The sequence below is a fragment of the Rhipicephalus sanguineus genome, chromosome 4 (assembly GCF_013339695.2).
Source record: "Rhipicephalus sanguineus isolate Rsan-2018 chromosome 4, BIME_Rsan_1.4, whole genome shotgun sequence".
Classification (NCBI taxonomy): Eukaryota; Metazoa; Arthropoda; class Arachnida; order Ixodida; family Ixodidae; genus Rhipicephalus; species Rhipicephalus sanguineus.
Window position 1 is genome coordinate 40,862,696 of NC_051179.1, and position 21,663 is coordinate 40,884,358.

General features: G+C 50.7%; 1 protein-coding gene across 3 annotated transcripts in view; it reads left to right on the forward strand.

Annotated features, from left to right (window-relative positions):
- Positions 1-21,663, forward strand: part of LOC119389808 (E1A-binding protein p400) — a 236,564-nt gene that overhangs the window by 92,604 nt on the left and 122,297 nt on the right. The gene's annotated exons all lie outside the window — the stretch shown is intronic.

Genomic DNA, 21,663 nt, shown 5'->3' on the forward strand with positions numbered 1-21,663 from the left:
ACGGACGGTTAGGGCAAGGTAATGGTTGTAGACCTGCTGGCGACACGTGCGTTGCAGGTTTTCGGCGTTGGCAATCGAGGCAGGAGCGAACGAACTTCTGCACGTAGCGGTACATCCCTCGCCAGAAGTATCGTTGTCGAATGCGGTGGTAAGTTTTGGATACCCCAGAGTGCGCGCATTGCGGGTCAGAGTGGAAGGCCTCGCATATTTCAGAACGCAGACTGCGGGGTATCACTAGTAGCCACTGGCGGCCGTCGGCGTTATAATTGCGTCGGTGCAGTAGGTCGTCACGAATGGCGAAATGGTGGGCTTGACGACGCAACGCGCGAGTGGATGGTGTTGCCGACGGATCCGTCAGCAAGTCGATCAGCGAGGTGATCGATTTATCCTTGCGCTGTTCGGTAGCGATGGTGTGAACGTCGATTGAAGCAACAGCTATGTGAGATACTGAGCAGGGGGCATTGTCGTCAGGCAAGGGAGAGCGCGAGAGGGCGTCGGCGTCAGAATGCTGGCGTCCGTTGCGGTACAGCACGCGGATGTCGTAGTCTTGCAGGCGAAGTGCCCAGCGGGCGAGACGGCCTGAGGGATCCTTCAATGACGACAGCCAGTATAGTGCATGATGGTCGGTGACGACATCAAATGGGCGACCATACAAATAAGGTCGAAACTTTGTAAGGGCCCAGATGATCGCCAGGCACTCTTTTTCCGTGACTGTGTAATTGGTCTCGGCTCTGGTAAGCGTACGGCTTGCGTATGCCACGACATATTCGGGGAACCCTGGTTTGCGCTGCGCAAGGACAGCGCCGAGGCCTACACCGCTGGCGTCCGTGTGTACCTCCGTTGGGGCCGCAGGATCGTAGTGGCGTAGTATGGGAGGAGACGTCAACAAACGACGGAGCTTTGCGAACGCGTCGTCACACTCGGACGACCATGAATTGAGGGGTCCGTTACTTCCAAGGAGCTTCGTCAGCGGCGATATGATGGTGGCGAAGTTTCGTATAAAGCGTCGAAAATACGAACACAGTCCTACGAAACTGCGCAGTTCTTTGACGGACGTAGGTTTGGGAAATTCGGCCACGGCCCGAAGCTTGGCAGGATCGGGAAGGATTCCGTCCTTGGACACGACGTAGCCGAGGATTGTCAGCTGCCGTGCTGCAAATCGGCACTTCTTCAGATTCAGTTGGAGGCCTGCGTTGCGCAAACGCGTCAAAACATGCCGCAGACGTTGGAGATGCGTGGAGAAGTCCGGAGCAAAAACGACGACGTCGTCCAGGTAACACAAGCACGTGTGCCATTTCAAGTTGCGCAGAACGGTGTCCATCATGCGCTCGAAGGTCGCGGGCGCATTACACAGACCAAACGGCATGACGTTAAACTCGTACAAGCCGTCGGGTGTGACAAAGGCTGTCTTCGGTCGAGCGTCATCCGCCATGGGTACTTGCCAGTACCCCGAGCGCAAATCAAGAGATGAAAAGAATTCGGCTCCTTGCAGGCTGTCAATCGCGTCGTCGATTCGCGGCAGCGGGTAAACATCCTTGCGAGTGATCTTGTTGAGCCGTCGGTAGTCCACACAGAACCGCACGGAACCGTCCTTCTTCGCAACGAGAACAACGGGAGACGCCCATGGGCTGTCCGAGGGCCGAATAACGTCGCGTCGAAGCATATCGTCGACTTGTTCATTAATGACCCGGCGTTCTGCTGGATGACACGCGATATGGACGTTGCCGCAGTGGTGGTTGGGCGCCAGTGTCGATGCGATGCGTAACAGCGGAAGTGCGGCCGAGGGAAGTTTGCCCGACATCGAAAGAAGAACGAAATTCTTCCAGCAGGCACAGAAGTTGGGAACGCTGGACCGATGTGAGGTTGTCAGCAATGGAGGACCTAAAGACATCAGCAGGTGACGAATCGGACGTGGAAACAGCACTGAGGAGCTGGCGCAGTGCGTGTCACCCGGTGCGTCTATAACTTGTGCGTCTTCGAGGGGTTCCGCTCTGCCGAGACATTCCCCTCGCACCAACGTAACAATGAACGGGGATGGGTTGGTCACAAAAATATCCGTGTCGCCCTGAGTGATTTCCACGGTCGCAAATGGCACCAGCAAGCCTCTCCTAGTGAAAACGCGGTCACATGGAGAAAGGAGCGCAACGGCGTCGTTGAAACCGGTGCAATAGACTGACACAGCCGTTGACGAATTTGCAGGAACTGCGATGTCGTCTTTGACGAATACCTTGGTCGCAGCCGATGAACTGTCTGCCGGCGTCAAATCTGAGAATGATGAAAGCTCTATTTCGGCTGGCGCGCAATGAATGACGGCGTCGTGGCGGGAGAGAAAATCCCATCCCAGGATGACGTCGTGAGAGCATGAGGAAATTATGATGAATTCGACGGCGTACAGAGCGTTCTGAATGATGACACGGGCTGTGCATACCGCCGTCGGGTGAATACATTGGGCGCTGGCTGTACGGAGGGAAAGACCGGAAAGTGGCGTCGTCACTTTTCGTAGCAGGCGGCTTAGTTTCGCGTCCATAACGGATACGGCGGCTCCAGTGTCGATAAGGGCAGATGCGCGAACACCGTCCACAAAAACGTCTATCACGTTCGATGGGCTTCGCTGAGGGCTTTCGCAGTTCGATAGCGTCGCAGCCCTTGCCTCGTGGACTGCGACGACTAGTTTTCCTGGTCGCGTACGACCGGACGTGGGCGCATCGGCGACAGTGAGCGACGTCGGGGAGACGGAGAGCGCCGAGTAGATGGAGCTTGGCGTGACGTCGGTGACATAGGCGTAGGTGGGGCGTAAAATGTGCGGTTTGACTGGCTGGTGGCGGGCGACACGACTTTAGGCGGCTGGACGCGATTGCAATAACGCGCCACGTGGCCGGCGTAACCGCATGCGAAGCATATGGGGCGGTTGTCAGGTGTGCGCCATCGGTTTGCTGGAGCAAGGCCCGCCCATGGCGCAGGACGTGATTGACGGGGTAGCGACTGATACGATTGCATCGTGGGCTGCGGTCGTGGCCTCTGCATTACGTCGGCGTAGGTAGCCGGCACAGCCGCTTCGAAGGACTGATGTCTAGCGGCGCCTTCGGCGTAACTGTGGGGCTGCCGTAGGTATTACAGGGGACGTCCTTGCGACAACTTGGGCGTAACTCAGTGGTGCAGGAGCCGGATGGTGCTGGTGGTACTCAGGCATGACCTCCGCGATTTCCTGCTCAATCGCTCGACGGAGGGGAGGGAGAAGAGTGGTTGACGGCTGGTGAACGTACTGAGGTTGAGCAAAGTCCAGCAGAGAGAACTGGCGCGCGATTTCCTCGCGCACGAATGACTTCACCTCTGCGAGCAAGGCGGAGTGGCCGGATATGGTCGACAAGCCAGCGAGCTCGGCGTCGCGGGATGGAGAGCGACGGGTCATCGACCGCTGCCGGCGCAGCTCCTCGTAGCTCTGGCAGAGCGTGATGACGTCGGCCACTGTGCTGGGGTTTTTCGCGAGCAGCATCGTGAAGGCATCGTCGTCGATGCCTTTCATAATGTGCCTCATCTTGTCAGATTCCGACATGGTGGCGTCGGCTTTCTTACACAAATCGAGGATGTCTTCAATGTAGCTGGTAAAGGTTTCGCCGGCCTGCTGAGCTCGTTCTCGCAAACGCTGTTCGGCCTGCAGCTTACGAACGGCAGGGCGGCCAAACACGTCGACGATGGCGGTCTTGAAAGCGGACCACGTCGGGAAATCGGATGCATGGTGGTTGTACCACATGCCGGCCACACCCGCGAGGTAGAAAACCAAGTTGCTCAGCTTGCCGGCTTCGTCCCATTTATTGGGGACACTCACTCGTTCGTAAATCGTGAGCCAGTCCTCCACGTCGGTGCCATCCGCGCCGGTGAAGATAGGAGGGTCGCGGATACGGGGGACACCGGGACAAGCGGTCGGGGCAGGAGGCGGCGTTTGCTGAGCGGCGTCTTGCGGCATGGTAGATGGCACGGTACGGGATCGAAGCTCCAGGGGCATCAGATGGAGACCGAAGTTGTGGGGACGGTACAGCACTCTCCACCACTTTGTAAAGGCGTTTATTGACGGCGGGATCGACGGCGACGATGCGCAGCGACGACAGTAACGACAGAGCGCAGATTCGCAGGCTCACGAGCAAGAGCACGAGGGGCGTGCTCTCCGAGAAGAGGCGAAGAGGGCGACCCACTAGAAGGCGCTCAAGAGGACGGCCCATTACAGTGTTCTAATGCTTCTGTACAATATATATATATATATATATATATATATATATATATATATATATATATAGTACGCGTGCGCTGATCTCAGCCATTGAACTTGTCCTATATATAGACCAGATTATTTTACTCTCGCACGCGTGTTTAGAGCCAGTATGCATGATCTGAACCCCAGTTCGACACCAGTGTCAGAACGTCCCCCAAGTTTTCTAAGCGCTGCATGCCACGATATGATTATGACGGACGCCGTAGGGGAGGGCTCCGGAAATTTCGACCACCTGGGGTTCCTAATAATAATATCTGGGGTTTTACGTCCCAAAACCACGATATGATTATGAGAGACGCCGTAGTAGAGGGCTCCGGAAATTTCGACCATCTGGTGTTCGTTAACGTGCACCTAAATCTAAGTACACGGGCGTCTACAAGTACACGGGCGTCTACCATTTCGCCTCCGTCGAAATGCGACCGCCACTGCCGGGATCGTACCCGCGACCTTCGGGTCCACCTGGGGTTCTTCAACGTGCACCTAAATAAATCCAAGTACACGGGCCTCAAGCATTTCTTTTTTTTTTTTTTTTGCCTCCTTCGAAAATGCGGCCGCCGGAAGTGATATTTTCACTTGTTTTTTGTATTTTCATATAGGCTGGTGAGGGGCCCTTTAAGTCCGTGAAGGATATAGCCTAATGGAGTTTTCCTTCATTGTTAATTTTCCAACTTATATATCGTTTTGACTATCGCTTTATGCGATAGTTCTATGTCTTTCTTTGCTGCCCTTATCTCTCTCTCTATCTTAATTTTAGCCCCGAAAATTGTGTTCTTTCAGGTGAAACTTGCTTATGGACACCCGCTTACTTCCCAAAGAATGCACCTCCATTAGAAGTCATCCTTCCGCGTTACCTGTATAGTCCCCTGCGTAAACATGCTTCCTGCGAGATCGCGTTTGGACTCAACCAACAATTACAAGCGCAAAAATGAGAAACTATATTGTACAGCTTCCCCGCCCACACGTAGAATTGTATAAGACGCGAAAAAGTATGTGGCGGCACCAGCAGCACCTGAAATAATAAACAGCCACGCAATGGGGGGCGGGATTATATATACCGAATGTCTACGCAGACACCGCCGCAAGAGTCCCCACGCACAACGCTCGCGTTGAAGAATGTCGCCCGGTCCCGCCGCCGTCGGATATAGCGTGTTTGCAAGGGGAGGAGGAGGAGGGGCCACATTGCATCAGCAGCAGCAGCAGTAGCAGCATCAGTTGTGCTCCGAGGAGCGCGCATTATAAGACCCCGCGAAGGCAAATGCGAGGCATTCACAACCGGCGTCGCGCCTTCCGAGCGTGTTTCCGTGAGAGCGCTTTTAAAATATTTACCGCTGCGCCGTCGCGATGCGTTTTACGTTGAGTGCGATGCGAGTATGTAGGAGGAGGCCGGGCGTTAGAAGCTTTTCACTCGAGCTTCCTTGAAAGACAAAAAGGAAAAAAAAAGAAAGATTAAAAAATTCAACCGACCATGCCGACGATCTGTTTTGTCGATCTTCTTGTCTCCTCTACTATTTCCTTTGGGATCTGTATTCCATAACTGTCTCTCTGCGTCATAATTTTATCTTTTGTGTTTGTTTGTGCAAGGTAAGCCTAAGTCGCCTTCCGTTTTTAATGCAGCCTTCTTTGCTTTTTTTTTTATTTCGTCTTTCTCAGCCTCCACTATGTACTGTTAAACTTTTCTTACGCAGTAGGCAACGGGCGCATAAAATATATACTTCTGGCCGTTTCTGTATATCGTACACATGTATGTATTTCTGCGCGTTGTATCTATCTATGCTTTAATACATCTGGCCGTTTCTGTATGGCACGTATTTATGTATCCGTACGCGTTGTGTACGTCTATATACTTTAGATAATCCCTCACGATTCGGTCGTACGTGGCCCGAAACCGTCTCGCGTTTCTGTTCTTTTTTTTTTTTTTTTAACCTCTTCTTCCGGGTTATATGTACGGTCGTAAAGAGCAGGCGCGAAATGGCTCTCTCTCCCGCATTGCCATCCTGGGGAACAGCGTGTGGGTCTGTGCGTAACAACGTGCGCCCTCGTGCCTCGCAGCTCTTGCAGCAGGTCGTTTACCCGCGCCGCAAAGCGTGTCCGTGGAGTTTATAATATTGCGACCGTCGGTGCGGTGCTGTAGTTCACGTGAGGGATTTTAGCGCGGCGCGAAGTGCGCCGTAAAACTGAAACACGCTGACGCGAGGGACTTGGATACTATGTAGTTAACTATAGCATCCCTGGATGCACGGATTGTATACATGGCCCGTGGCGTTTTCTGCTGCTGTCGAGCGCGAAGTGGCGGGTTGGATTCGTGGCAGCAGGTGCGCGTGCGTGGTCGCGTTCCGATGGAACGCTCGTGCGTTTGAGTTGTGGACGCTTAGGCAAAAAAAAAAAATAATAATAATAATAAGTACGCTACTCAGTCATTAGATTAAAATAGACTGAAGACAACGACGCTGTTGTAACAGCGGATAGCCAGCACTAGCCACCATTAACCATATATTTAGCCGACTATAGCCAAGTTTAGGTAACAGGTAGCCGACGTTAGCCAGTGCTGGTATCATGTGAATAAATGTGGTAGTTGAATTTGATCAGAATTTATTGTGGACATCATAGACATTGTCATAGACAGTGTAATACTCCCGTCACAAAAATGTGGGTGGAATAAGTTCAGAAGTCACTAAATGAATAAATAAAAGGAAGATGAGGAGGAAGAGAAACAAGTGCTCAGAACAAATCTACAGCTCATTTGTCACTATAGTACGCAACTATGCATACAAGTGCGAACATTCGAGCCTGTAGTAGCACATCTTGATACGGGCTATTAGTGGACGCAGCTGAGGACGGGGAGTTGAACCCGGGACCTATATTGCGCAGTTCGTCGTGGCTAGTCAGACCTATACCTAACGTTTATGTTAGGTGAGTCTGATAAATTTACTGCGTGTTTTCGGCTGTCTTTGCTCAGCTAGATCTCGAGTGCTGAAGGAAATGTTTCGCTCAACAATTCCCCTTTGGCATTAATGTTGAACGCGTGATAGTAGATCGCCTACGCGCGTCACTTCCTGCGAAATCGCCACGCGCAGCTCTTCATGTCTTATATGTTATAAACCAACCTACTGCCTTCCTCTCCTGCGCTCTCGTCACGCTGTTTTGTGTCTTCAAGGGCAGGCAAGCTCCACGGCGCGTGGGACCCTCACCGTCTTCTGACAGCGGACGTGTATTTGAAAGTGTGAATGACGTCACTGTCAGAGACACGCGCATATCTATCTATATATACGCTATGCGTCTCTGCTTCTGCAGCTCGCTGCCTCTGCACTGGCTGCGTGCAACGCACTTGTCGAATAGAACGTGCATCGCGTCGAAGCTCACGGGGATGCTCGTGCAAGGACATTCTCGGTTACATCTCGTGCTACATGCACGAGGACTTGACTGAACGCCAAGGCGTTCCCGTCATTGTGTCTTTCCTCCAGACACAATGGCGGCAAAGATGCTCGTGGAAAATACAAGTATGAAGGAAGACGTATAGTTTCGGTTTGGAGAGTTTCGGATTCGCTTCCGACTTCAACAAACCGTGAGCGCCCCTTGTATTCTGCCGTATGAAGCGGGCAAGTGTTGACATGACTCTAGGGTACTGCCAGGCAGATAACTGTATACTGCATGTTCTCAACTACTCGCAGCGTTACGAAGAAGGTGGCGATAACACACATTGCTTAAGAATGCGTAACATATTTCTTGCAGAATTGATGATGATGATTATGGTGGTAGTGGTGGTGGTGGTTGACCAAACTGATGGTAAACGTTTCATTCTTAAAAGAAAACGAAAATAATTTAAGACTCTTGGTTACGTAAATTGCACGCAATCACAACTGATGCGCTGTTTTCCTGCATATTCTTCCCTTGCTTCGATAGCGATGTTGTTCAGAGGACGATGCAATGTGCATGCAGGTCTGTGCGTTATTAATAAGCAGGCGGGAACACGCGCGCGAATGCATGGGCCGGGTTGATATATGTTCCTTTACATCCGGGACTACGTAAAGAAGACGAAGTGCCCCGGAGAAAATGGCCCCGCTGTAACAACTCCGCTGAAAAGAAAGACAGTCTTGACGCGAAACATTATATCACAGTTTTCTTCCTCTTTCGAGAGAACCGTAGCTTTCCCCCGAAGTTGCGCGCGGTGGGCCATTCATTCCACTCTCTGCATCAGCTGCGCGCGCGCATAGCGTTCCTCATTTTCGTAGCAAGACGGGCCCGCTTCCCTTCGTCCTCTTCTTTTTTAACCTTTATTTCTTCGGTATTCTTCGTCTTCTTCCTTTGCCTTTGCCTGTGCTTGCGTCATCGCGCAGCGAAGCTGCGCGTTCCCCGATGTTCTGAGCCTCTCGGTCTTGCTGCCGCCGCTGCATACTTCATGAAGTATGCTTGCTGCTTCCCGATGTGCTGCAGTGAAGTTGTAATCGGAAGCCGGCATTCCCGAATGTTTGCGTTGTACCCCCCTTCCCCCTCCTCTCCTATCCCAAACGACACACACACACACACACACACACACACACACACACACACACACACACACACACACACACACACACACACACACACACACACACACACACACACACACACACACACACACACACACACACACACCGCCCGCTCCTTGCCGGGGTATAGTCGTGAAATTACGTTGGCATCACAAAGAAAGATTGAAAAGGAAAGCCCACGTGAGGCTTCTTTGATGTCGCCTCACGAAAGAGACAGAGGCGCGCGCATTCCCGAAAGGCTAGCGTTCGAACTAGAAGAAAGAAGGAGAAGGTATGGTGACGTAAGAAGCAGGAAAAAGAAAAGAAAACGCAGAAGCGAGTGACGCGAAGGAGGATGGGACGGCGTTGCGAGAAGAAACCGTTTTCTCCACTTTCGCCACAGCCGTCTCTGTCATTCCTTTCGGTGCGGCGTGCACGGTCCTAACAGAAAGCAAAAAAAAAAAAAATGAACGAGAAAGAAACAGAGGAACGCTCTCAGCACGGCTGAAGAAGGCACGACCGACCGACATTGCCGACCATTTGCATGAACAATGGGCCGGAAAAAAATGTAGGGAGGCATCTCTCGGCTTTCGCTTCTCCCCCCCCCCCCCTCCCCCTCTCCTGTGCGTGGCGCGCCTCTCCTCCGTCGTAGTGGGGAAGGAGAGAAATGCAGAAGAAAAAGGGCGTTTTGGGGGAGAGGGAAGTGCGGAGGAGGTTATGCCGCGGCCGTGGCTCTTGCATCCAGCGGTGGGAGAGGGGATTCGTGCTGGTGTGTTCGAACTCTCGTAGCGCTCGATCGCGGAGTGCAGAGGTCCGTAGCTGTAGGTAAAAAAGCAATTTCAGGTCCAGCAGTGCTCTTTCAGTGCAGCCGTTGCGATTTCTGTAATATAACAAATCAGTGCAAACTCTGTACGCATGGCCGCTCGAAACTAGGGAGTTCAAAGTCTGGCCGCAGTAGCCGTCCCACGGTGGCTTCTCGTGACAAGTATTTATCGCTTCTTTTCGTTGTTTGCCACTTTAACCGTCCTCTGGCTAAATTTTAATGGCAGTACAGAGCTAATGCTCATCTGTACTCACTAACCGTTTTGATTGTTGCGGAATCGATGCTCAGGGGAGTCGACTCACGGCCACTTAATCGGCGGCCACTTCTTTGATGTGCTCATCATGACTAACTCGCCTGCAGTTTAGAACTTACTAGGCGCTATAGCCAAACACATAAAAAAAAATCAGTCCCTGCAAATCGCCGTACAGCGAAGCACGCGAAGTGTATGTGATTGGCTAGCGAGATCACATGCGTCATCGTCATCATGTTTATTCACTCCACCCTCTGGTCACGTGACTACTACTACTACTACTACTACTACTACTACTACTACTACTACTACTACTACTACTACTACTACTCACCACCACCACCACCACCACCACCACCGCCACCACCACCACCGCCACCACCACTACCACTACTGCTACGACGACGACGGCGGCACAGACAGCTTAGCTGTAAAACTTCACTGTTTGTCTGCAGATTTAGGCGTCGTATAAATAGAGCGCGGCATTCGGCGTAACGGTACGCCTGTATCCCGCTCGAGGTTTCCTCTTGGTTAAACCGTAGGACCGTAGTGCGTCCGCTCCGGGTGTCGCGCACCTCCGCGCGCTGCTCCCCGCCTGGAACGTACAAAGGGGGCGTATTCTCGGTGCTTCCCGCCGCGAGGAGCATAATGGCGTAATGGAGTCTGCTCTCTGCGTGGCGGCGGCGGAGGAGGCCCCTTGTGTGCACCGGTTTCGGGGTCTTACGTCACAGTCGGCTCGCGCGTGGGCCCCGATGTGAGAGCGGCACTGCTGCTGATGCAGTGGCGGAATATTACGGAGGGGAAAAAAAAAAGAAGGAACAAAAAAGAAAAGGAAAATTCCGCTGAGCATGCTCCAAGCGTTGTGCCCGCCCACCAAAGACTGAGCACCGCAAGACGACTTTCTCTCTATATATGTATGAGTGAGTGTCTGTGTTGTGCTTGGTATTGCGCGCTTGCTGTGCCAAAGCGATACAACGCTCTTCTGTGATATAAAAGAGGCCGGTTAAAAAGAACTGTCTCCCTATGTATATACATGAGCGAGTACACACACACACACACACACACACACACACACACACACACACACACACACACACACACACACACACACACACACACACACACTAAAGCAGACAGAACTTAGAGGACAATCAGCCGTACGGCAGTGAAATGATGCCGCTAGAGGGACAAAGATGCAGAGGAAGGGAAATCGCTATTCAAAATGTTTTTTCGTGTGGAACGAACAATAGTGGCAGCAGCAGCGGCGGCGGCGTGTTCAATTCGGAATAAGAGAAGAACTTGAGCGTTTGTGAAAAGAGAGCTCTCCTTCCGCGTGTATATGTGCCCGCTCGCTGAACGCATAAATTCGTACGCGCGCGCGCCTTTCGGAACACGCTTCTATTCGCTGAATAGACGCTTTCGTGTTGCCAGCGAGTGCACGTTCGTACTTTATGGTTCGGCTTTTCTTTTTTTCGTATTTTCGCTTCTTTGTGATCGAAGAGTCAGCTTTTTTTGCGCATGAACACCGGTACGAAGTAGCAAAAGTTTTACGGCAGCCAAACGGGCCGCAGTCGCCGAAGAACTGAACTCTCGCAGCGGCTGCAGTCCGTGCGCTTTGGGATTGATTCCCTTTGGCGACGCAGGCTTCGCATGCTGTCGTGGTCACTATAATTTCTTTCGCCGCTTGCTATCTTGCCATTTGCAGGAACGTCTCGTAGTGAGCCTGCTCAGTGAAGCTGTAGAGAGCGCTATTACTAAGGCGAAAGCCTTAGATGCCTCATCAAACGAGAAATTGACCGTCGGCGTCAACACGACCGAGTGATTAAAAAAAATCATCATCACGTGATGACGTCACCATATGATGTTGTCGTGACGTCACAGATGCCAATATTTGTGACGTCACATGATGACGTCATCACATGATATCGTCGCTAGGTCATAGCTGGTTCGTTCACGGAGGCAGTGCAAAACCGCGCTAGGTGCTGAAAGCTTTTGGTTGGTGGCAGGGGAGGACGAATACATCTGCTGAGAAGAAAAAGATGGCTTTCGCCTTCCAGTCGTCTTAGGCGAATGCATAAGGGACCTTGTGAGTTTTAGCGTTGCGGTTAACTGTTATGCCAAAGCCTTCTCACGATCTAGTATTGTCCTCTTTAAGCTTTATTCGCACGACGGACCAAATCGCGATCCGAACCGGAAGATTACGTACTGAAATTCTCCCCTGTCTTTTGAATGCCATGGCTACGGATCCATCTCCGAATCACGTCACGTGCCACGTGACTGATTCCTCCGCGATCACGTCCGTCGTGTGAATATAGCTTTAATTGTTTGTTTTCTCTTGTCCGAGCTAGTAGCTCGCACCGCAGCATGCATGAGCTCGGGGAGGGGTAGGGGAGGTGCCTGAGTTTTTATTTCAGCCATGTCATACCTGCCAAGTTTGGAGAAACGGAATCCGGGAGATCTCCGGGGGGGGGGGGGGGGCACTGCGATAGAAATTATATGGACACTGTCAGCGGGATTTTGCGGTCGCCGCTGATCTGTACAGAGTCCAAACCGCTAACATCGATTACGCATCATCTGTTTCACGTGCGAGTAAAAAAGCGCGCTAGCGCTAGGGACGAACGCGGTTGAAGCAGAGATGAAACGACCCAGCCGTCACCGTCGCGCGAAAGGCACATGTACAGTAGAACCCTGTAGGCACCAGTCTTGGGCAGTAACTAGTTACTAGTAACGCGTTACCGGTAACTAGTTACTTTTTTCAGTAACTTGTAACTGTAACTAGTTACTTTTAAGTCAGAGGAACTTGTAACTGTAACACTGTTACTTTTTTCGCAGTAACTGTAACGAAAAATACCGTTACAGTTACTTCTGTCTTTATGAAAAATTATCCAACAGCAACACTTTTTCGAACTTTCTTCTTTACCATATATCCTCTCCACCCCTCAACTTTCCAGAATAGGGCTCCCCTCGCAGTTTAGGAGAGGAGGTGACTAAGCGGATTATCTTTCCCGCAGAAGACCGAGGTTGGAGGTCTGTCATTAACGCAACATGTAAATCAATCGTGGTTCAACTGAACAGCCTGCTAAGTTCGCGTCCATTTTTTTTCAGCATATATATCCTTTTCGTCACTTGAGCATCTAGCTCTGTTCTTGGTGTACAGGTGGAGGAGCATTAGGATGCCATGTTTGTAGTCTCCCTCGTCTTAGGCTCCGAGCTAATCGTGTTTGACGGGTGGCTAGAAAACAGCAGAACGCGAAACGGCTAAGGCCAGAAATTCCGTGAACTAGCGAAGCGATTTTTCAAACCTTCTTTGTAACTGATTGTAAAATGTTTACTCCGACTTAATGCAACAATTATTAACAAAATGACAGACGTTTCACCCCCACTGCAGGTGCCATCCTAAAAAAAAAATAAAATGAGCGGAAGTCAACCAGTCCACTAGTCACACACCGCGGCCCCCCCCCCACAGTCCAGTGGGGGGCCGCGGTTGTTTTTGCAAGCCGCGGCGAATGAACCACGATTCCAAGAGCTGCTTTTCCCCCACCTTCGTTCACAAACCGGCGTCGTCGCATTGTTTAGGTGAAAGCTATGACCTGTCATCCAGCAGTGCTCAACAAGCTCGGTCTTAGAACGCGTTGCATGGGTTGCTTTAGCGACATTCCGCTTGAGTTCTTTAGGCCTCGTTGATCATTTCCTGCCCGTTTCGCCGATCCCCGCATCGCACTTTTAGATACCGCCATGATTATCCGCAGGTGTGCAGTCTTAGGATTTCGTGAACACACGTTTTCATGTTCCAAGACTTAAAAACGGTTTGTATGCCCAGCGGACCGGAAGCTCTCCGAACAGAGTCTGACACACCTTAAACATATGGAGCAGACACAATGGACGTCGTACCCACTCGTGATGCACTCCCCGCTGCTCTTCACATGCGCTTCTGGGTATAGTTAATAAACGTCTTAGGATATACTGCCGCCGTTCCAGTACATCAACCACGTTTTCCACTTCAAGTAAGAGGCGTTCAAAATGATTGCTAGTGTTGGGTCCCCTTTTATGTTTCCTTCGTCTAGGGTTTTACGACGTGCAACCCTTATTAAATAAATTCTATAATTTGATTTGTGATCTATTATTTTATACAGTAACGGAAAAGTAACGACGTTACTTTTGCACAGTAACTGTAACAAGTTACTTTCGGAAACTCTGTAACTGTAACTGTAACAGAGTTACTTTTTTGGCTTAGGTAACTGTAACGTAACACTGTTACTTTTTACTGGTAACGTGCCCATGACTGGTAGGCACATGCGATAACATCGCTCCGCGTGCGAGGCCTGTCGTCGCTTATGCTTACCAGTTATTTCGTCGGGCAAGGGACCATAAGGGGCGCCGTTGAGACGGGGACGGTCGCGAGCGCTGGCAAAGACACTATCTCGACAGACATCGGTAACGGCTACCTCTTTAAGTGCTAGCCTCTCCACTTAAAGCAGTAGTGACACAAAATTTTGAAGGCGAGATAACTTGTGGGATAGATTTGCGTGTACACAAAGGCATCATCTACGAAATATTAACGGCTGGTATAACCTATAACACATTTAGGATCAATTTTTAAATTGCGTGTAGCGCATCTGTACGCGAAACGTCCCACCTCGCGTCACGACATCAAACAGCCATTTCCGGGAGATTTTACTATGACCCGTACAACCGGGAGAAACGTTCAAAATCCGGGAGTCTCCCGGGTAATGCAGGAGACTTGGCAGGTAGAGCCATGTATACACAGATACATGGGAATATGAAGTAGGCTAAAAACGCACTGTTGCTCTTCCTCTTTTTTCACTGGTCGTTCCTCGAAAGCGGGAGTTGTCGTGCCTTGTTTTGGCGTCCGTTCTCGGTCTGACTGCGGTGTCGCGCTGCACGCAGCATCCGCGTATACAGTAGCAATTTTGTGCAGCGCTGCTGAGACTATATGTGCTATAGTCGCGCCAGCTTGACTGAAAAGCGAGTGTGTTATATAGAGTGTCCCTCCCGTGTCGTTGGCTATCGGTACTGACGAACCTGCAAAATGGGTCATGCCGTCAATTGATTGAAAAGTTCATTCTTAACGAGAGTGGATGCGTGTGCGTCGGTGTACTAGTAATAGCGCTAAGTTAAACACTTTCTCGAGGCACATCACTCCAGATTCATCAGCATCGAGTTCCAGCACACTGCACAGCGTCAGCCAGACGGTGTCTTGTATACTGGAAGCGGCGGTCGGTTTCTCTCTCTCTCGTCATCCCGTGGTGGCTGAGCTGCTCTGGTTGCCATCGCTTTGTCGACGCTCTCGTCGGTTGCGTGGAATACGACACTTCTTCTGGGGGGTGCGTTCGCTGCTCGACTTCCTGTGGCTGGCCTCCTCCGATGCCATGGCAGACACTGAGAGGATGTAAGAGAAAGAGGAGGAGAGAAGAAGGAAGAGCGAAGCAGTGAAGAACAATACGTCGCGCCTTCTTTTCTGCTTCTTCTTACCGCGGTCCTCTCTTCCTGCCGGCCTCCCTGTTCTCGATTTTGCCTTTCCGTTCGTGGCTGCTGCTTCTCCCACTCGTAGCCGAGCCGAGTGCGCCCGGCTCGTTTCTCGGCTTCGTCGTCGCGACGACGGCTGTACGTGCAAGTTGGAGCTTCCTGTCGCCCCCGTGTGTTTAGTGTGTGTAGTGTATAGTGTGTGTGCGCAGCCAATTGTCTAAATGTTGTTCGGTGCCCGTTTCCGTTTCCCTCTTCTCCCCTTCTCTCTCTTTCTTCTCCGACGCTGTTGCGCACTCGCGAAGAGATTTGTCTTGTTCTTTATCGCGGGGACCGTGTGGTGCGGGCTTTTTTTATTTACTTTCGCGCGGGTTGTTGTGCCCCGCGGTGTACAGCTTTCTGACGCGATGAGAAGACGGCTCACTCGACGCAAACAACAGCGCGCTGCCTGAGCAAACTTTCGAACTTTTGCAAAACAACTGCGAAACTTACTGGAGCAAACAACGGACTTCTGCGATCAAGAAGACAGGCGCCATGGCGGGGCCTTGCGTTGCTGCAGCTAGTCTTATTGCTGCTGCTAATGGTTGTTTTCTGGTACATGCACCAATTATCTCTCTCTCTCTCTTCGGCACTCTCAAATGGCATTCTCGGTGATCTGCTGCATGACGTGGGACGCCGGGTGTGCGTCGGAGAGTCGATTACGCGTGGTTTGTCCTCCGTCAAAATAGAACAAAGCGGTCGGTTCCTGAATGCAGCTTCAGATTACGGAATCGGAGATTTTGCGATGACTCGCATGTGTTTAGCTGTATGCCAAGGTTTTTGAGAAAGACTGGGAAGCCGTCTGCATTGAGCTCACTGCCCCCGGTTCCATACCGTACGTGTTCCTTAACACTTGACTGTATTGCAGCCTCCACAATCGGTCATCTGCAAATGAAAGAAGGAAAAAAAATGAATATCCGCGAAGCGTTATTGGAATAGCGCCGAAAGAATAGCACCAATTAGCCCAAGAAGACGTTTTTCTAAGCCATACAATAGCGCATAGGAAAACGGCGCTAAGAAGACAGGATGAAGAAAGGACACAAACCACAGCGCCGTGGTGTATGCCCTACCTTCGTCCCGTCTTCTTAGCGCTGTTTTCCTACTCGTAATCATGAACGAACCAGCCCAAATGCGTACACTAGTGTGGAATAGCAGCTATTTTAATTTACGATGTGGCCTCTGCTCAGATGTGCTAATTTAGACGTCATTTTTTTCAGGATTGGCTCAGGAGGAGCCTGACAGTGTAACCCATTCACCCTGTATAACCGAGCGTGGGACTCTTTTGTTTCCTCGTTCACCACGCCGGCAGCTCGGAGCAGAATGCGCCCACACCGGAGAAGTCCCTCTCCTTTGTCCTAGGCAGACCCCTTCTATACATCGTACAAACCCCCCCTCTGTCTTTCTCTCTCTCGCAATAGTTTATAAACACAACGCCCCGGACCCCGCGTTCTCGCCGTTCGTCGGGGGCTTCATTTTGAGCGTCCTTTGACGGCGTAGCACGTGACCGGGTGAACGCCGCTGCTGCCGCCCCTTTTGTTTCCGGCGCAGGCGCCGTCTGGTCGGATCCCTGCGAGACGCGACCTGACGCGGGCTGCACCACCACGTGGGTGATGCGTACGAGGTTGGACGGATGCGGGGTGCATGCGCGGAAGGGGTATTGGAAAGGGGGGGAGGGGGAGGGAAGGCGTCCTTTCCTCTTGCCTCTTCACCACTGTCTGCGCTCGCATGCCACCCCCCCCCCTTTCTCTCTCTCTTTCCTTCTCCTCACAGAGTCGATTCATCGCCCGAAGGCAACACCTGATTCTGCCACCTGACGTCTTCTCCCTCCGTGGCGCCGGAGGGCGACGCCGCGAGAGAATGAACACGTTTTAGCGTACCCCCCGCCCTTTCTTTTTTTTCAGTTTTTTTTCTTTCTTTCTTTTTGTCTTCAAAGGAACTGATGAAGCGCGCTAGAAGATGCACGGCCGCGGGTCTTTACAGGTCTTCCGCTCGCTGCGCCACCTCGTTTTGTCGCCGCGTAGCTTGCTGGGCGCCACCTTTTGTGACGCTTTTGTCGCCGTCTGGCGTGACGTCGGTCGTAGCCACCCCCTGTGTTATCTTGCACGAGGACGTACTGTTCTGTGGCGAGCGTTCGCGTGCGACCGTTGGCGCGCCGACACACACTCACACACTCTCTCTCTCTCTCTCTGTACTGAGCTATTGAGCGCGTTCACTTAATCTTCTTCCTTTCTTTTCTTCGTTCTTCGTCGAGCAAGATGAAGTGAACAAAGCGCAGCCTGGAGCCAAACAATAGCCCTTCAGATGCTCGTTGTGCGCTTTAATTTCACGCTTAGAAGAAGTCATCTCGCAAATTGGCCAGCTCCGCGTTGTTCTGAAACCCGGAAACGGCGCAGAGTGCTGTGCATGTGTACGTGGATTGGTTTATCGGTTACTACCGGCAGTTGGGGCCCTGAAAGCCTCAACGCAGAAGCTCAGTATAAGCCATGCGTATGATTCAGCTGTAGGCCATACAGGTCACTATCCCGTCACATTTCCAACCCTCATTCTTGTATTTTCTTCCCTTTCCGTGGTCTAATTATAAGTTACAACCATCTATCTACCGCAGCAATCCGCCATTTCCGCTATGCAGGCACTTTTCGGTGAAACTTTCACACTTTTCAGTCATTCCAGAAGCGGGGAGTGCTGCCGACCAATCAGGTATACAGGCATCTTCGTTATCGACTTTTCTTGGGCTAACTCGTATCTTCAAGGCATCGAATGCATTGTAATTAAGTGATGAGATGTTACGAAGAACCTCCTTGTGTGACAGCAATCGAGCTCTGTGTAGTCGTAGTTCATCAGTGGAAACAACTGAAAGAAGCGAACCACTTCGTGCCTATGTTTATCAAGTCCTACCTGGAAAAACAAATCTCTGCACACAAAGCCATATGCATCTGTTGGGCTGAACGCTCGTACAAATCCGGCGTCAAGAGTTCAAGTGGCTGTTTTTCCTTCAATGTAGACGATCACCAACCGGCATCGATCCGTTGTCTCCATAGAACCCAAGATGACGCTCGACCACATATCTGCCTGCCCGGCACCCACTTCAGATTAAAGAGGTGCCCTCCCACCCCCCGAAAAAGTTTCTGCCTACGCCCCTTATCCTACCCCAACAACTTTTGACGTTTTCCCATTCGACTAATTAATTGAAGAAGGATTGAGTGGAAATGACTTTTTTTCGTTCACCATCCATGTACTTCTTCCTGTTTGCCAGTGGTATTACATTTCTTTTGGTCAGTTTAGCGTTGCTGCTGGGAATTCAGCGCACTCAGCATGCTCATCTTCTAGTCTGCGGCATTCAATCGTTATCTGGTATACGCGCCGCTACAGTTGAGTGCAATCGCTCTGTGAGAGAAGTGGTTTTCGGCGGGCCCCATACTTATATCCCACCTGCCTGAAATTTCCTCTCGAATTCATTTGCAGCCTAGTCGTCGTTAGGCGCAATTTACTGTATACTTAGGTGGTTCAAGTGTTGGGGGAGATTAATAATTTGTGCTTACCAATTTATCATGATTTTGAATCATGTAATCGGGTGCACCTCTGCACACTGACGCAATGCCTTAAGTTACTAGTGCACAAAATTATTGTTTAGAACAGGTACACAAATGGTAATTTTTAAGGAAGGAGCGGTTAGAACGGGTATGACATCGTAATTATTATTATGCTATTGAACCTTGACTTAACTGTATGTTGTTCCAGAATATAACAGATATGCTCTATATACTGCCTTAGAGCAAAGATGCGAAAAACATTTTGGCATGGACGCACTGCCTATGTAGGTAGACGGTGGTCCAGTGGTTAAGGTGCTCGACTGCTGACCCGCAGGTCGCGGGATCGCATCCCGGCCGCCGCGGCCTCATTTTCGATGGAGGAGAAAATGCTAGACGCCCATGCACTTAGATTTAGGTGCACGTTAAAGAACCCCAGGTGGTCAAAATTTCCGGAGCCCTCCACTACGGCGTCTCTCGTAATCATATCGTGGTTTTGGGACGTTAAACCCCAACAATTTATATTAATTGTGTTATTATCCCTCGAATCGCCACGTGTCTATGCTGTCGCGGACACGGTGCACAAAGCTGCCCGTACAGCCACTTTCAACGTTACGACGTTGTGCCGTCGTTGTTGAAACGACGTGGCGAACGTGACGCGCAGCGGTCTCGCACACTGAGAAGCGATAACCGGGGCGCGCTCTTCTCCCTTGGCATCTGACAACCTCGATCTCCCAGAGCCTGCGTATATACAAGTGTCCCAGCTATCACGCAGCACGATTTAAAAAAAGAGGAACGGCGTTACGCGAAGCAAACGTACAGCATATTGCTCCTAGTACAGTGAAGTAGCCTCTGCTATTTTTTCGTTAATGAGGTTTAATTAATTAGTCATAACTATATTTGTAACTCGACAAGTACTCACCTAATTGTCAAAATGTCAATGAGGCGTATGTAGGCATGTTCAAAGGACATCTATCTGCGCAATTTTTAACAACGTACTAATTACGTGCTCATTTTTACCGGCTGATAAAGTAAGCCCGCGAAATATGAAAAATAACACGTGACTACGCTCCCACCCGCAAAGGAAACCAGCGCCCTCAAATAAGCTTACTGCAAACAACCGCTTTGCCTGTTCGTTGCGAGAGACAGAGTTCCGCATTTTGGCAAGGGTACAGGTCGGGCGCCAACGATATGCGTGCTATTTCTCTGGGATTCATTCCGTTCGATAGTACGCCGCAATCATCCATATCTCATGGCCGACTGTTCTCATTGATAACGCGGCAGATGTTCTGATTACGGCCTGACTCTGTAAAACCAAGCGGTGCGTTTCTTAGGCCGGGGAGTGGCAGATAGGGCGATGCGTTTTTTTTCTTTCTGCATTTTTTCCTTGATACTGTCTACTTCATAGGGAGCCTGTTTGAGGGCGCTGGTTCCCGACGCGCGCAACAGTCTAGTCACGTGCCACTTTTCATATTTCGCGGGCTTTCTTGATCAAGCGGAAAAAATGAGCGCGCAATTAGCACGTTGTTGAAAGTAGCGCAGTTAGATGCCATTTGAACATGCCTACACACGCCTCATTGACATTTTGACAATTAGGTGAGTACTTGTCTAGTTACAAATATAATTATTACTAATTAATTAAACCTCATTAACGAAAAAAATAGCAGTGGCTACTCCAGTGTACTAGGAACAATATTCAGTAGGTTTCCTTCGCGTAACGCCGGTCCTCTTTTTTTCAATCGTGCTGCGTGATAGCTGGGACACCCTATAGTAGTGTATACTGCTTGTAGTTTATACTCTACAGGATTGCACGGCAAAAAAGAACAACCCACACGCCGTCGCTCGAAACACGTGCCGTGCCAAAGCGTGTTCTCGCCAAGTCGACCCGCACCCCCGGAACTTCAGCATTTTTCTGACCTTGTTTACGACTGACCTGGGAAATGCGGCGCGGGCGGGGCGCGCGAATCTGCTCGCTGTTCCCTTAAAACTGTGCAGTGTTGCCGAACGCTGTGCCTTGTCTCTCTGCAGAAGACGGACGCGACAGCGTAGTTTAGCTGCGTGGTACTGAGGGAACATGCAGAATTTCCAATGCTCGGTTGTTCCAAAGACCTGCTAATACTTTACGGCAGACCGCTTCATACTGCACTAAAGGCACGCTCTGTATTATTTACCGTCATCATGCGTGCCGAGTTTCAGTACGGCCTTGCTTTAATACTACGCGATCGTGCGCAGACGGCCCAGTGTGCCTATATACGACTGCTGTGTGCATATATAGTATACAGTCTGTATGGTATAGTATTCTGCTGTTTATAATAATGAAACAACTAGAAATCATCGCTCTTTTCGCTCCATTAGGTTCTATATATTCCTAAGTCGATCTTGAGCTGCGCGCACCCCCGCTATCATATGGTTCTCTGGAGAAGATGGGACGATGCATACAAACGCAATAGCTTCAGCAGGTACCACGAACGTTACATATAAGATCGTTCTGACGGTTGTGAGCATCGTCCTGTGCGAAGAGAAGCGAAGGCAGCAAGGACGTATACAGTCAGCGTTACAAGTTTATGGACCAGGAGACACGAGCAAAAGCTGAATATTCCCGCCGCTTTGTCAGGAAGCCTTGAATTTACACTTCCGGCATGTTCTCAAACGCGCTAACAACACGTTCTGTGCTGTTCGAAAGATTTAATGGTCACACTAATGGTCTCTAAACGTTTGACACCGACTGCACAAGAGCTTTCAGTAGCGGTATTTTGAGATTCCTGTAT